This window comes from Pseudorca crassidens, chromosome 1, assembly GCF_039906515.1.
Source record: "Pseudorca crassidens isolate mPseCra1 chromosome 1, mPseCra1.hap1, whole genome shotgun sequence".
Taxonomy (NCBI): domain Eukaryota; kingdom Metazoa; phylum Chordata; class Mammalia; order Artiodactyla; family Delphinidae; genus Pseudorca; species Pseudorca crassidens.
Genome location: NC_090296.1, coordinates 172,393,828 through 172,411,688, shown reverse-complemented (window position 1 = coordinate 172,411,688; position 17,861 = coordinate 172,393,828). Strand labels below are relative to the sequence as shown.

The following is a 17,861-nucleotide window of genomic DNA, read 5'->3' as shown; positions in this document are numbered from 1 at the left end:
TGTTAGCTCAGTGAGACCCATTTTAGACGTCTCAACTCCAGAACTGTAAGATATTAAATTTGCACTATTTTAAGCTGCTACATTTGTGGTAATTTGTTTCAATGTCGATAGGAAACCCATCAAGTGTCTTTGTGTACAGAGCTGACCTCTTGAAAAGTTGTATACTAAAAACATCCTTTTTGTCACTTCCATTTCCCTTCTCAGTATTCATTTTCTTCTACTTATGGCATTGTTATTTTCCACTGGTAATTAATTTATACTGTTCAAGAACTAACTTATAAAATCTATTTTCCATGAGAGGAAATTATTTCATTTCAATATAAAACTCCAGCAGTTCAAAACTTTCTATGCTCAGATAAAGCGAATATTTTCTGACCCTCAGACACCATTGTTGCTACTGCCTGTCTCCACATGGACCAGGGTGCAGGGTGGCTGATGGGGTGTCTGAACCAATGAAGTATTTGACCAAATTGAATTATTCAATCTTTTGGTGCGATTAATTCAATTCAACCAAATAAAGTTTCAGATAGCTTGTAACTGGTACTTAAAGAGGTTTTATTTCAGTTGGGAAAGGTCATCCTTAGAAGTTAGAACCATGAGCCTTTTCGTTACCTCCAGGAGCATAAACTCCTTACTCAACCACTCCCATAGGTTGATAATTATTGGTGCTCTTGGAAAGGGCTTTCCAGTGCATGTGTCACAAAGTGCTTGGCCTGCAGATGGGGAAAATGAGGCCGAGAGTGGAGAATTGATGTGTATGAGGTTGTGCAGGCATCTGGTGGCAAAATGAGCCCTAGATCTCGGAACTGATAGGCTGCTTGCTGCCTTCTTCTCTGTACCATGTTTCAGTCCTAATTTAGACACTTAATGCACTCTGGAGTCTTGCACCTCTAGACAGTGTCTTCACTTACCCAGGAAAGCAGACGTTAGAAATTTCACCACCCAGGATCAAGGCATGAGCTCTTCACTCTTATCTACTCAGATTTCTCTGCTCTTATGTACATTTCACTTGCACAGCAAACACTTAGAGAAACAGTCAAGGACTCGTGAAAATCTTGTTTCCTATAGACGTATTATATAAAGTTCACTGGGATGAAGTGGAAATGATTAAGAAAAATATGGAGAAATAGGAGCATGGTAATGCAGAGTAGAGTCCATGAACCAAAGCAGAGGAGAGAGTTTTTATTTTTGTAGCCTGTTCTCCTTGTCATGATTTATGCTAAAATCACGTAGCAGATAATCTGAAAACACAGTTGCTGGAGCACCAATATCACAGTGTCCATCCTTCCCAGGCCTCTTTGTTCTGAAATCCTGTGCATCTATTCCAGAAGCAAGAAACATGAGCAGGTTCAGAGAATGGAACAGCCGCCTGTATGTGGCATTGTTTAAGTCACTCTCAGCCTCAATCTTCTAGCAGAGAAAGCACCTTCCACTCTTGACTTAATTTTCTTTCTTCTCTGACTGTGCACAGGCATTGAAATAGGAGCATGTAAATCAAATCTCCTAGGCTGTCTTTAAGACATAGGTCAGAAGACAGCTCTCTGAATAATGAACTAAGGGGACGTGTTAACTTAAATTTAGTAGAACAAATCGACATACACACATACGTCCAGAGATAATTTATATGGTGTCTGCAGGACAGCCCCACAGCACTTCACAAAATTAAAACAGAGAAAGAAAGAAAAGCAGTAGTAAGGAAATTCAAGCCTTTCAGTCTCAACCATTAACTCCAACCAAGCTACAACTGCCAAACAAGCGGGACATCATTGTCTGAGTCCCCACGCAGATTACTATGCTTGTTACCTGACTGGCAGTTTTGAAGAAATTTTTAAACGCGAGAAGTCTGATCCACACAGTTCCTTGGAAAAGGAGTGCAATGGTTAGGGCAATGCTAGCTGCTGTAACCAGCAGACACACAAACCCATGCAGTGGCACCAAGTGATGGAGGTCTCTTTCCTTCTCAAGGGATGTGCAGAAATGGGTATTCCTAGTGGGTGAGTGGGCGGCTCCAGCTTTCCTCCAGGTGGTGATTCAGAGACCCAGGTCCTTACATCTTATGACTCCACCCACATCAAGACCCTCAAGGCTGTGCACATCAAGGGGGTTAGGGGAAGATAGCCTGGAGGAATGTGCATGGTAGAGTTTCATTTTCAAAATAAAGAGCATGAAAGGGGTGTGCATCACTTACGATCACATTCAATTGGCTGCCACTTTGCCACATGACCACAAGGAAGTCTGGTAAATGTGATCCTGCCATTTTCCAGGAGGAAGAGGAAATGGGTGAACACACAACTGGTCTCTGGCACTAGAAACACCAGCTCCGCCAGTGCAGGAAGCATTCTGGGACACTGACCCCCACAAACCCCTTGGTTTTACCACCTATCACAATTGATCGCAAACTTGAGTGATTGAGAATTGTGAATGTTAACAACTAAAAGAGTAATCCGCATTTGCCAATTTCAAACTCTCATTTTCAGATAAAAATAAAGTCCAGGAAGGCAAAATAAGTCTTTGAGGACCATAGAATTTAGCTAGCAACAAGGTCAAAACAGTTTTTTAATTTATTAAATTTATAGCTTAGTTTTCTTTCTACCACAATTCATAATTCAATATTTGATTTTTTTTATCATAAGCCCTCCCTTGGACTTATTAAAATGAACCATCCCGAATCACTGGAGTTTGGGAAAAAATGATAAGAACTTAGGGACTGTGTCTATTAAAAAATGTATTGAGGAAAATAAGTGAGCTGGTGAATAAGTATTAGTCACACATCTTAAACTCTTTTGAAAGAGACTACTTATGCATGCAGACAGTCATGTTCTTAGCCTACCCACATTTTCAAAACTTCCCCAAATTTGTGACAATACCATTTATAAATATAAGAAATAAGATGATAAACATTTTCCTTTATGCAGATGATACAATCTTATGATTCTGTACGAGGAATGACTTCAAGAAGTAAATGAAGTTAATGACCCTTACTGTCAGCAGGAATTGTTCAATATCAATTATTCTGAAACAACATTGTCATTTTTCAGCAGGCACTTTTTAGTATGGAAAAAAAAAAAACATTAAACTCTATTCACCAGGTTAAATCATTTAGTTAGCTTAATTGGACCTTATAGATAACATCCTACGAATTTCACTGAGATTCAGCAATACTCATTTATTGACTAAAAAATATTGATTGAGACCCAGTTAAGTGTCAGGGAATATGTTAAATACAAAGTTTATGCCTAAAAGTCTATGCTCTTTTGTAGAAATGTGTTTTGCTATTGATCTGCTTCCAAGTTTCATGCTAGAGGTGGAAGATTGATAATTCTTCTCTTTGAATAAATTCAGAGCTCATCAATGAATGCATTTAATGTTTTATGGTTCACACTGATGAGGTGCTGTGGACTGAATGTTTGTGTCCCCCAGAACCTAGATGTTGAAGCCTAACCCCCAGTGGGACAGTATCTGGAGGTAAGCCCTGTGGGCAGTTATTAGGGTTAGATAAGGTCATGAGGGTGGAGGCCCCATGATAGGATTAGTGTCCTCATAAGAAGAGGAAGAGACACCAGAGCTCGCTCGCACTCTCTCTCTCTCTCTCTCTCTTTCTCTCTCTCTGCCAAGTGAGAACACAGTGAGAAGGCAGCCGTATGCAAGACAGGAAGAGGGCTCTCACCAGGTTCCAAGTCCACTGGCACCTTGATCTTGGACTTGTAGCCTCCAGAACTATAAGAAATAAATGTCTGCCTAAACCCCCAATCTATGCATTTTTTGATTTGTTTTGTTTTGCTGTAGCAGCCTGAGCCAAGACATGAGACTTTTATGGAATTATGATGCGACATTTAACAGAACAGGAGGTGTTTCCTGGAAAACCTACAGGTCATGTCTGGCTACTAGTGGACTTGAGGTCTACTTGAAAAAAAGCAAAACTCTCAGTTGAAACAAAGGCAAAAACCAGAAGATGTTAGAGTTTACAAGAAAATGCAAATGCTACCAAGACCATATTCCTTTTTTTTGTAATGTAGATTGACCTCATTATAAAATTTGTTTTGAAACAATACAATATAATCCCACTTCGGTAAATGAAAAGTAAATTTGAAAAGAAGAATATATTGCAAAATGTTCAAAATTGTGATGAGTGGGTATCCTAATTACAGGTGATTTGGAAAAACGAATATGGCAGAGTTTAGTCAGTTTTTCTCTCCTCACTTCTCTAGAAAAACACCTGGAAATGGAGGGGGTGTGTTTTAGAAGCCAGAGTGGTTCTCATTCATTTGTGCAGCAGTGCTTCAAGCACTGGAACTATATCAGGAACAGTGAGGCACCCTAGGGAGACAATGGTGAGAAAATTGGAAGTCAGTCTCTCGACTTCAAGGCCAGGGCTTTGTGATTCGTAGATTGCCCTATTCTAACCTTATAGAATGTTCCAACTATAAGTGTGTCCTTACCCTTGATTACTGTGTGATGGAGGGGAAAAAAGTGCCCAGAAGTTTTAAATCATCGAGTTGGAAGACAGCTACAGGCAGTTAGTAGGTTTCATGTTATTCTGGACTTAAAGTACCACCACTTACAAGTACATGTAAAGATTTTCTTTCAGATGTTTTTATTCATGTACAAAAACAACATATCACATTGATTGCTGTATTTTATGTATAATGTAGAGATAATATTGTGTAGGCAGGGCCATAATTCATTTTTCTGTAATCATGAGCTGAGCAACAATAACTGGGGAAACATGCAAATATCAAGGCCTGGTCATTCTGCTGACACGAGGGGGAAATACCATGCCTGTCCATGTGCCTCGCAGAAAGAGAGAGTTCTTGGAAATCTGGAGGAGAAGGGATAGTGAGTAAATTAAGTATATAGGCAGTTTGGACATTATACATAGGAAAAATAAAGGGTACATATTTTTAAAGTATTCTTTTTTTCTTATCCTATTTGCATCTAAATGGGAGCACTTGACTGTAATTTAACAAAAAATTATGTTTGGAAAGTTCATTTTAGTAATTAGTAGTTCTTAAATAGTGACCATTTGGATAAAATTATTACCCCAGGGTTCAGCTGCTTCTCCAGGTTAGCCAAATATTTTTGAGTGTGGAATGACAACTGGAAATTACGTTGAAACAAGATTTTGCATTAATTATCTAATACTTCCTCATTTTTGGCCAAGGCAAAAATACTGTCAAAGAGACCATGTACTATTTCTGCTTTTCACCCACAGTGAAAGGAGAAAACCGTGATCAAAGTTCCAACGTAAGAATCCCACATAGGGTTTTTCTTCTTTCTTTTTTAGCAAAGGACTGCTTTACAGTGGCTTGAATTTCGGGTGAAATTTGAGATCTGGCTTTCTGTCTTGGCTGACCTGGATCAGCTATCCTTTGCTTATTTAAAAGGAAACTTCAACTTTGCAATTTACTCTCTAAAATTGGTTGTTGAAGCTCCCTGCCGCAGTGGAAAGGCACCATCTGTTTTAATAATACTGATGGTGAAAGGGGATGGTTGTGAAATGGCGCTGGGAGAGCTCTGGGCGAGCACAGCTCCACTTGGAGAAGGATCGCCTTTTAAGTTCATGAATGTGGGTTAAATCCGGGCCATACCAGGTGCAGGATCAGTCAGCACAGACTCACATGCTCTGCGGAGGATGGGTGGAACTTGTACACAAAGGAAACCAACTCAGAAAAGTGATGTAAATATCTGGGGGAGGGGGCGTAGAATGTAGGAGAAAAGCAGCAACAGTGAGAGAAACATAATAGTCAGGGCAGCCACAATTTTTAAAGGTTTCTTTTCTGACACTTGCTTTGTTTTTTGTTTTGTTTGGCTTTTGATCATTACTGGAAGACGAGAAATTCCACCACAGTAAGCCCCACGGAGCTGAACCATCACTCTCTGGGCATCTGAGAGGACAATTTCCTTTTCTGCCACTGAAACAAAGATTCAATTTCTCAGCTTTGAAAACTCCACAAACCACTCACTCACTCACCCACTAGCTTCTGGGTAGACCTACATGTGCATAACTGGACTGGTTGTGTACTAACCAAGCATACACACCCCAACACACATACATGAAAACATGGGCCCCACACACGTACACACAATACACGCAACCAAGCACACACCCAGGCACACACAGATAAATACACATACACACAAACACACATATACACATGTCAAATACACACACATGTGTAAATTTAAACATATACACATCAAATCTACATACCCAAACATACCCAAACATGTATCCCACACATCTACACACAATACGCACGACTAAACACACACACATATGTACATATGCACAAAAACAAAACACACACATACACAAAAATACAGATACACACATGCCTGCAAACACACATGCATATACACACAGGCAAATACACACAAATATGTACATACACATACACCCATAAATACACAAATAAAACATACACACAAGCACACACACTCACAAAATATGCACACATACCTGCACATGCACATATGCACACACACACATGAACACACACATACATGCACTGGGGAGATTCCCAGCCTTCCAGGGAGAGGGGTCCTGGCCACATCAACTCCTCCTGCAGGCATCATCTGCTGTCTCATTTCGCTCCTTTCCAGGGGTTTGAAACTCAAGGTACAAATAAATATATGAGCACCTCCCAAAGTCAACCGTGTGTAAAAGGGCATTTTACCTCATTAGCCTCTGCCTCTAAGACCAGTGCTGATATTCTAATGTAATCCTTAAAATGCCCATGAGTGACTCTGCAAAATTTAACCAAGTATTACAAGATGTGCCTGGAACCAGCAGGTGTGATCCTCTAAAGATAAATATAATGCTGTTACTGGCATTGATTTCTTTAGCATCTTATCAGATGCCCTGTTGTAGCAACAGTCTCTTTCTGTTTTCCCTTCTGCTTCACCAGAAGATGACTCAATCCACAGACCCAGAAACCGTGGAACAATTACAACATTCAAAACAGCTTGTGTGTAACGGCTCACAGCTCCTCTCGAATTGGATCCTGCCTCTCTAAGCTAAATGCAAGTTAACTGATTCCTAAAAATACCTCCTGAGATGAGTCATCCTCTTGCAAGAGCCCTGGGGAATGTTTTCCACAGAAACGGTGAGGCCCGGAGCGGGAGGGGTGCGCGGTGCGCTGTGCTGTGTTTCCCTTTCCCCTGTTCCCGGGCGCTGGGCTGGGCTGCTGGACGATTTGCTGAAATCAAATCTGCAAGCCTGGCAGCAGTTTCAGCTCCTCCTCCCACGACAGTTCCCGAAATGAAGTGAACCTGGGCCCAAGGAGAGGTGCAGGTCAACAAGATTCCCTTTATCCCCAGTGAAGGAGAGCAATGTCCAGGGCCAGCAGCATGGCTCTGGGCTGTAACAGGAAGCCTGTTCTCACAGCGGTCCCTTTCCCAGACTATGGCACTGAGAGTTATGTACCAGACTGGCCACCCTATCCCAGCATTGAATTGATGGAATGGAGAGGGCGCTGGGGCCATAAACACCTGTGCTGCTCTTACAGACCCTGCGGTGGGCAGAGTCCGCTGAGCCCAGACCCCTCACTGAGTGATGCAGCTGATGCTCCCAGGGCCTAGGGCACTGCCCTCACCAACAACTGCTGCTCCTGGTTAGAGAATCCTGGAAGGCACGAGAAATCGAAAACGTTCTCTAATAGTGGGATTTCAGACTTAAAATTGTGTAAATATTTTGGTGGAAGAGAACCTTTATAACATGCCTGAAATTAGGCAACATGAAAGATCAGTGTAGTCATAAGGATAACACAGATGTTTCAGACCCTTATTCATAGCAGGCAAGATACAAATTATAAAAAAAGAAACACAGGGGACTTCCCTGGTTGTCCAGTGGTTAAGACTCTGAGCTTCCCCTGCAGGGGGCCCGGGTTTGACTCCTGGTCAGGGAACTGAGATCCTGCATGCTGTGTGGCATGGCCAAAAAAAAAGGAAACACAAGTAAATGTTCATTCTGATTATTAATTTGAACAACAAATCATGTACTCTTAATTTGGAAATATATTTAGAGGCTTTAAATTTTTAAAAAAAAACAACACACAATCCTGGTTTCAAGCATGAGATTGACACAGGTAGGCCAGATTCACAAATCCTGGTAATGAGCGGGCATTGGGAGAAAATATCCACTTCTTAGGTTTCTAATCAGAGTGGGATGAGCGGCCCTAAAATGTCTACAGTTTTTGGAGAGCTGGGAGGGGGATAAACATTCACCACATCATGAGTCCCGGATTGTCAGCAAAAGAGACATCCCTACTTATACGGCTGCCGATGGTGTTGAAGACCCATTACTGTGCCCCCATGATTGTTAAATGGACAGACGGCAGGAAAGGGGGATGGTGGGAAAGAAGGTGGGAAAACCGGCAGAGAAGGAACAGAACGAGAGGAAAACAAGTTCTCCAGAAAAATATTAACTCACCTCTTTTGTGGGGCTGAGCCACGTTTTGTGGAGCCTAAAACTTCTACAAGTCCTAGAATCCTCTTTTTTAGAAAAAGAGCAAAGTTATGAATACAAAAAAATTGGTGCAAAAGGAAATATTTGTTTAGAATGAGAAGGGACATCCTGACAAGTTACTGCAACTTTGGAGACTCAGGCCCTTGCTGAGATCCCCCCAGGCCATTCCTAGCTGTGCCATGAAAGGACCCCCCTCCGACAGCCTCCTGGGCTCCCCGCAGCACCTTCTCTTGGGGGCATGAAGCTCCAAGCTGCTCAGGGAATCCATCTGGAGGGAGAGGACCTGCTAGATGTCCACCAGGTATTCATTCAAAACACAGTGGTTGTCAGAATGGCCATCATCAAAAAACGAATGCTGGTGGAGAAAAGGGAACCCTTGTACACTGTTGGTGGGAATGTAAATTGGTGCAGCCACTATGGAGAACAGTATGGAGGTTCCTCAAAAACCTAAAACTAGAACTACCACATGATCCAGCAATTCCACTCCTGGGTATATATCCAGAAAAAAGGAGAACACTAATTCGAAAAGATACATGTACCCCTATGTTCGTTGCAGCATTATTTACAATAGATAAGATATGGAAGCAACCAAAATGTCCATCAACAAATGAATGAATAAAGAAGATGTATATATACAATGGAACGTTACTCAGCCATAAAAAAGAATAAAATTTTGCCATTTGCAACAACATGGATGGACGTGGAGGGTATTATGCTAAGTGAACTAAGTCAGACAGAGAAAAATAAGTACTGTATGATGTGACTTATATGTGGAATCCAAAAAATAAAACAAACAGATGTATATAGTAAAGTAGAAACTCACAGATATAGAGAACAAAGGGAAGAGGTGAGGGGCAAGATAAGGGTAGGGGAGTAAGAGGTACAGACTACTATGTAAAAAATATGTAAGCAATAAGGATATATTGTACAACACAGGGAATTATAGCCATTATCTTGTAATAACTTTTAATGGAGTATAATCTGTAAAAATACTGAATCACTGTGTTGTACACTTGAAACTAATATAACATTGTAAATCAACTATACTTCAGTGAAAGACCACAGTGGTTGAGGATGTAGCATATGTTAGCACCATTCTGGGGGTTGGGGATCAAAAAGTGAACAAGACAGAAATGGCCATTGCCCTTGTGGTAATTAACACACTGGGAGAGAAAAACAGACTTTTTAAGAAAGGTGAAAAGTTTTAAAAGTCATAATCACTCCTCCAGCCCACAAAAAAACAAACACATCTTCTTATTACATGGGCTTTGCCAGGATAGACTGTTCTGTTGTATATGAGCCATGTATACTTCAGAATTAGCAATACAATTGTTGTATAATATTGATCCCATTGCATAAATAAAGCCAGAAATACAAATTAGAAACTAACGTGGCTGGCACTCTGTCTGTGTGTAGTACACAGAGAGGGAGGGGGAATGAGGAGGGGGAGGGGCTGGGGGGAAATGACCCACATGGTGAGGGGCAGTGGGGTGACACGGTGTCAAAAGTCAGGCCCAGTCACAGAGAGAATGCTGCTCTAGAGGGGCAGCTGGGAACCCCTGACATCCCAGAGTCCCAGATAAGCTGAAACTTCCCAGAGCACAGTCTGTAAAATCAACACCACTTTACAATACCCCAACTCAAGTAAAAAAAGCTCTTTTCAATCCGAGTTAGGGTGTGTGGCTTGAGAAACCTTGCTCAGGAAGAACCTCTATATTCCTCTTAACAACCAAATTTTTGCTACCAAATGTCTACCAGGTATTGGACCTACAAAGGATGGTATACGTCACAAATTTGGATGCACATACACGGACTCACGCACACATACTAAATACACAACTCAAATGAGTCTGGTGCACAGATTACGAAGCTAATATCTTCACAATCATTTTGTTTCTGCTGTGCTACAAAGAACAATTCAGCCCTTTTCAGAAGTCCTTGAAGCCAAAATGTAATTCCGGGAACACACAATTATCAATTGTTTCTGAAACAGCTGATGAAAGGATTTCATCTAAAATATTGCCAACAGGGCTTCCCTGGTTGCGCAGTGGTTAAGAATCTGCCTGCCAATTCAGGGGACACAGGTTCGAGCCCTGGTCCAGGAAGATCCCACATGCTGCAGAGCAACTAAGCCTGTGTGCCACAACTACTGAGCCTGTGCTCTAGAGCCTGTGAGCCACAACTGCTGAAGCCCATGAGCCACAACTACTGAAGCCCACGTGCTTAGAGCCCGTGCTCAACAACAAGAGAAGACACTGCAATGAGAAACCCACGCACCACAATGAAGAGTGTCCCCTGCTCGCAGCAACTAGAGAAAACCGGAGAACACCAACATAGATCCAATGCAGCCAAAAATAAAATAAGTAAATTAAAAAAAAAAATACTGACAATGGAGCCATTTATGCATGGCTGGAAGTGAAAGGACGGTTAAACGGCAGATTCCTCAGAGCACTTGTTGAGGGACATAGCCTGTATTGATATTTTAGACCATGACAGGATTTTAAGTGTTTAAGATTTTTCCATTCTTTGAATCTTTATTTCCACTAGACCCATTAGGCCCTGGGTCCAGTTTACCTGAGCCTGTCCTCTGCCCACATCTGGCTGATGTTCAGATACCACGTGTGCCTTTGCACGTTTGCTGCTTCATTATCTTCTCAACGATCATGGAGACACCCTGTACTCGTGTTACCCCGCTGACCCCTAGACCACCCTCAGGTGGCATGAGCAGGGTGCCATGGTCTCCAGGACACCCCTGCTCACTGGGGCTCCACTTCAAGATACGATACTTCAGCTGTACCATAAACAGAATGGGAACACAACTCAACTATGTGTGGGTGCAGTTGGGGACAAATGGAGCTTCTGAACCTCACAAGGCCACCTTCTTCTTACAGTGTCCTACTAAGAAATTAGATATTCCTTATTAATCTCAGGGGTCTCAGAATGAGAAGAAAGGGAAAACACAGAATCCAGACACCACCACGGGTGTGCATCATACTGTCAGCGGGCCTCAAGGCAAATCAGTTTAGTTCATTAAAATTAAGATGAATCAAAAGCAACATTTTCACTTCATTCAAAGAGTCATACTATCACAAAATATACTGCTCTGTTTGTATACTAAGCAATGCCTCCTTTACGATGTGGTTGGAGAATGAGCTAGTCCACTTCCAGGAATCTTCTGGATGAATGAAGTGTCCCACTATGCTAGGACTTTTTTTTTTTTGCGGTACGCGGGCCTCTCAATGTTGTGGCCTCTCCTGTTGCGGAGCACAGGCTCCGGATGTGCAGGCTCAGCAGCCATGGCTCACGGGCCCAGCCGCTCCGCGGCATGTGGGATCCTCCCAGACCGGGGCACGAACCTGTGTCCCCTGCATCGGCAGGCGGACTCTCAACCACTGCACCACCAGGGAAGCCCCATATGCTAGGACTTTTTAGAAATTTAACTTTTATTTTCTTAGCAGCCCTTTAAAAATATGCATTAAAATTCCCTCTGTTTTCTGTCTTAATCATATAATTTATTTCTCAGATTATTCCATAACCTCTGCCCTGCCTTTAACAGTGTGAAATTAGTACACTAAGATATCATAAAAATTTGGAATTAAGCTTGGTGAAGTTTGTTGTCTTATTAAGGCCTTTCAAATTGTATACCAGTGATAAAAGCCAAATCATGTTTATGCCAACAGAGCCCACAATTCAAAATCTGGCTATATATTCAGGTATAGCTCTCCTTCCTCTTCATTATCCACTCCATCCCCACCCTGGACTCAGGAGACTTTGCACCTACCATTTGTCTCCAGCACCCTGCGCACACCTGGTCATCCAGTGCACCCAGCTCTTATCTCCACCCAGACACCAGAGTCCCATGAATTGTATCTTAACTTGATTGTTCACTTCTTTCCTGTAAGGCCAAAACCTTGCACTGAGAACTTCCTTGTCACTGCTCAGGTCTAGCCCAGGCAGCAGAAACTTCTCACAATCCTTAGGGATATAATGCAGAGTTTCACTTTTCTTTCTCTCTCTGTGTGTGTGTGTGTGTGTGTGTGTGTGTGTGTGTGTGTGTGTGTAAGCAAAAGGAGAATACCTGAATCTGCAGGAGTTGGAGGAGTGGTGGTATTGAGTGTATCAGGGGCTCTATACTTACTGATTTCAGGTTTGATTAATAATCAGGTAGATTGTTATCTATGTTGATCACGTGTGGCTCTAATACAGCTGCCCCTGGAGTTCAGGTTTGTAGAGAGGGGGTGTCCACTCGTCCATGGATGGCTAGTAAGTTTCCACGTACTTGGCAGCTCTGACCCCTCAGTGGTGCCCGTCTGGAGTGCAAAGTAGAGGAGGGCCTTTGGCCATATCTAGTCTTCATTGAGAGGCGGACTCTTGTTAGCAGTGCCTGTCGTGGGACAGGATGGACTTGTAGCTTATATGACAAGGCTTCACGATTCCAATCTTCTACGCAAGAGCCTCCAACCATTAATATGGCTGAACTCTTCTTTCCACTTTGTCCGTTTCACATCAGGGAGTCTCCATCCACATCAGATCTTAAGGTCATCAATGGACCAGGATCCATTGGGCCCGCTATTTACACTCTCCTTGTCCAAACCCATTCTAATCCATTACTTCCAAACTTCTATGGGCAGGAAATTAGGCCGTTCAACTTGTTAAAATTGTGCTTATAATGGACTGACTTATGGACAGAGGAATCAATAAGATGGACAGAAAAGGAACAAAACAGAGGTAACAAATGTTAATTACAAAACTTGGGTGGATGTTACATGAGTGTTCACTGTGCAATGCTTTCAACTTTTTGGTATGTTGGGAATTTGTATAACAAAATGTTGAAAGGGGGATTTAGCTTATGGTAATAATTAATAGCTAATGATTTGTTGGATTAAAGACCTAAATGTAAAACCAGACACTATAAAACTCTTAGAGAAAACATAGAAAGAACACTCTTTGACATAAATCACAGCAAGATCTTTTTTGACCCACTTCCTAGGGTAATGGAAATAAAAACAAAAATAAACAAATGGGACCTAATGAAACTTAAAAGCTTTTTCACAGCAAAGGAAACTATAAACAAGACAAAAAGACAACCCTCAGAATGGGAGAAAATATTTGCAAATGAATCAACGGACAAAGGATTAATCCCCAAAATATATAAACAGCTCATGCAGCTCAATATTAAAAAAACAAATAACCCAATCAAAAAATGGGCAAAAGACCTAAATAGACATTTCTCCAGAGAAGACATACAGATGGCCAAGAGGCACATGAAAAGCTGCTCAACATCACTAATTATTAGAGAAATGCAAAACAAAACTACAGTGAGGTATCACCTCACACCAGTTAGAATGGCCATCATCAGAAAATCTACAGACAACAAATGCTGGAGAGGGTGTGGAGAAAAGGGAACTCTCCTGCACTGTTGGTGGGAATGTAAATTGATACAGCCACTATGGAGAACAGTATGGATGTTCCTTAAAAAACTAAAAATAGAATTACCATATGACTCAGCAATCCCACTACTGGGCATATACCCAAAAAGACAGATGCACCCCAGTGTTCATTGCAGCACTATTTACAATAGCCAGATCATGGAAGCAACCTAAATGCCCATCAACAGAAAAATGGATAAAGAAGATGTGGTACATATATACAATGGAATATTACTCAGCCATAAAAAGGAACAAAATTGGGTCATTTGTAGAGACGTGGATGGACCTAGAGACTGTCATACAGAGTAAAGTAAGAAAGAGAAAAACAAATATCATATATTAATGCATATATGTGGAATCTAGAAAAATGGTACAGATGAACCAGTTTGTAAGGCAGAAATAGAGACACAGATGTAGAGAACAGACATATGGACATCAAGGGGGGAAAGAGGGGGGCAGGTGGTGGGATGAATTGGAAGATTGGGATTGACATGTACACACTGATGTGTATAAAATAGATAACTAATAAAAATAAATAAATAAATAAAATGGGGATCTTAAAAAAAAAAAAGTTAATGATTTGTGCCTGACAGAATTGCCTAATAATAAAGTGCATGTACTTTCATGGATACAATACAATCTAATATACTATATTGGTTTCATAGGTCCCTTTTTTGCTAGCTTCGACAATTCTATTTTCTCAATATGAAAATAGTCAAATAAATGGCAGAGAGTTAACTGGGTCATTATTACATATTTTTAAAGGGCCTTTGAACAAAGTGTGATGCCTTTTTGTTGGTTTGCTTATTTTGCCTTGGCTTTTTGATTATATTGGGGGTGGGGGCGATCCAACACAAGTGATTTTTCCCTAAAATACAAATCCAGGATAAACCAACGTTCTCATTGATGTTGTCTCTCATAGGAGCAAAACTAACCTAATTAATTTTTATAAACCTGGGAGAAATTTCAAAATCAGTGGGAGATACCTAGCAGATATTTTAAGTTCAAGTCTATCTCTAATGGCTGAACCAAACTTTAAAAAAATGAGTGTACTATGGTAATTACCCAGGGTTACAAGTGGTCCTGAAAAGCTGATGAAAGACATGCAGTGATAGAGTCAGGAGAAAGAAAGAAATGGGTGGTAGTATTTTTTTTCTCATGTAAATATTAAAGAGTCATGTAAATTTATCCAACTTTTTTTTTTGAAAGTGAAGGAAATAAACTCACTAAATTTAATTTGAGCGGTTCATAGAAAAATCTGAGTATTTAAAAAATATTTACAAAGTAACTAAACTGAAACAAGCAATGTTAGTCATTTGCTGTCTTACTTTTGGGCTCTGGAAGATTCCAGTTTGTGTCAGAATGGAAAACAAAAAGAACATCTACATCAGCACAGGAGAATGGATTAAAAATTGGCCAGTGATGGGAAAGGCAAGTAGAGTTTGGCTTGAACTATCAGGGAAGCTCACACTCAACAATGCCCAGAGCCCTGACAACATTAACTGCGTGAAAAAATGCCAAGAGAATTGCAGGCCTTTGACTCCTTAAAGTAACAGAATTCTATGTAATAAAGTAACAGAATTCTATGTAATAGATTGTTTTGCACAGTTGGGCAGACCACAGCCGCAGGATGACTCGAGGGCTAAGTGTTCACACCACACAATCGATTGAAGATGTGACCGATGAGCAAGAGCCCAAAGAGATTCACTGAAGAAAGAGCAAATGACCCTGGAAGACTGAGGGTGGAAAATGTTCGTGGGCCCGAACTCCCAAGTCTACTGATTACAGCGATGTGGCAGGAAGCATTGTGCTGGTTTCCATTACTTTTGAATAGTTAAAGAAGGGAAAGTCTAGCTCCTTGAAATCCAAAAATAAATCATGGCGAGGCATCCCACACTCTGCATAGCTCAGGGCGTCATCATGACGTGCAAGCAGCAGCATGCTTAGGAATGATGGTGGGGGGCGAGTCAGTGGGCTCAGAGGAGGCCAGGGAGCAGACGGCTGTCCTCTCCTTTGGGACCTGTCCACCCAGACCCAAACCTGGCCTGGAAAACAGTGGCAGAATCTACAGAACTTTCAACAGGACCCCAAAGGCAGCTGCTCTCTGATGCTGGGGACCCAAGTTTAGTGCTTTGGCATCACTGCTCTGTGGGAGGAGGGATGTGGAGACGAGGAGAGCAAGACCAGTCTTTTGTATTTTTATCTGAAGATAATGATGAGAACAGCCCTTATTCTTTACTGATGCAGATGGCACAGCTGGTGAGAGCTGGCCAGGGTTTGGCTCAGGGCAGCGATCAGCCAGTCACCAGCGGTGGGAGCCGGGAGTCCCAGCCCCTCTGGGCCCGAGGTCATTCTGCCTAGAGAAGGGATGATAACGATCCGGCTCCCTACCCGGCTGGATCGTCATGGGGATTGATGGAGAGTGTGTATAAAATGCACTGCAGGAGGCTGATGCATCCAGAGGGCCCACGATGTTCCAGTCCATTCTCTTTGTGCGAGTCATCTCTAATCTCTAAAACCTAAGGGGCAGTTATATTATCCTCTTTACCCAACTCAGACAACTGAGGCTCTGAGAAGTTGGTTTGCCAACTTCTTCGAGTCTAATAAAAGGTGGAGTGTGGGTCTGAACCCGCTCCTGGTGTCGGCACCGAGAGCCCTGGTTCAGGACACCCTTCAGTCCCAGGCAGACGGGGACAGTGGTCACCCTTGGTTCTGGCTGTACATCCTCATGTTTCTGTACCATAGCTGTCATCATCATTACCCCGTCTCAGGCTCTCTCCATTGTGTTTTTCTTTTCCATTTCTATCTTGGGCCACATACACCAACCAATGATAGAAAACTTACAAAAATCCTTTGGGACAGATTTCTATTAAAACATGTACATCCGTGCTTCGTATAGACTTACTCGGATGTACACACTCAGCAAAGATGGCGTAGGCCAGGACTGCAGCATCAGGGTGACACATCCCTGTATCGTTTTGTTTTTTTAAGACCACAAGATCATTTGTTTCCATTTATAAGACAGGGAGAAGTCGACACTTACTGCCATGCACTTTATAGGGAAGAGATTCTAAGTAGTAAAAACATGTGTTTTTAAAAGGTTACGCTACTAAGAATTGAACTTGTCAGCTATGTCAAAGCTGAGGTCAGGTGTGTGAATCATCAGGAAGGAACACAACGGTTAGTAATACAACCTGTGACTATTTAAAGCGCGGACTACCTAGTCCCCACCCTCTGGGCACAGGGAGCAGAAACAGTGTGTTCATTTTGCCCTAAAAGTTCCATCACGAGTCCGGAAGGGCCACTCACCATAGACATGTTCTAAATATTTGCTTTTCAGGTGGGCAAAATTACTCAAAATAGAAATTTAGGCAGCTGGAAATTTCAGTGGCCTTAATATTCTCCCTGATTTCTAGCTTCAACCTGTACACACACATAACTGCAAAATATGATTCTGATAGCTCATGCCCAGGCAAAAGGAGAATAACATCTGTGAAAACACACCAAAGCTTAATGACACAGTGCTTTTATTCCACGGAAAAAATGTGGCTTTGATTCATTCTCAAGCTGGAATATATTTCCACATTAAAATAAAATTTGCCTTCAGTTTTAGAGGGAGTTTTTATTGCGAGAAAAGCACATCCAAAAAGGAAAAAATAAATGTTTTTCACTAGGCATGTGAAAAGTCTTCATACAGCATAAAATATATTGGGCAAGATGCCACCACATTTAGTGAAAAGAGCTATCTTGGTAACCCAATGTTGACTTTGAGTGAGAGCAGTAAAGCCTCCTGACGACCTCTGTCCGTCAATGATTTAGTATGTTAACAAACTTAAATAGAATTTGGCTAGCACTTGGAAAATGTAATGTATTTCCTGTGTATTATTATGGGAAAAAATAAACATATATGAGTACATTCTCAAAGAGGAGAATGGGAAATTATGCTGTCCTATTTTTCTGGCCGT

General features: G+C 41.7%; 1 long non-coding RNA gene across 13 annotated transcripts in view; it reads left to right on the top strand.

Moving 5' to 3' along the window:
- LOC137203598 (uncharacterized) overlaps positions 1–17,861 on the top strand; it is a 220,998-nt gene that overhangs the window by 84,749 nt on the left and 118,388 nt on the right. The window contains exon 5 of one of the 13 annotated variants that reach the window (XR_010933198.1): positions 6,909–9,856. The exons of the other annotated variants lie outside the window; for them this stretch is intronic. This is a non-coding gene — a long non-coding RNA (uncharacterized lncRNA). Of the gene's footprint in view, positions 1–6,908; positions 9,857–17,861 lie in introns of those variants that run through there. 13 annotated transcript variants of the gene reach the window in all.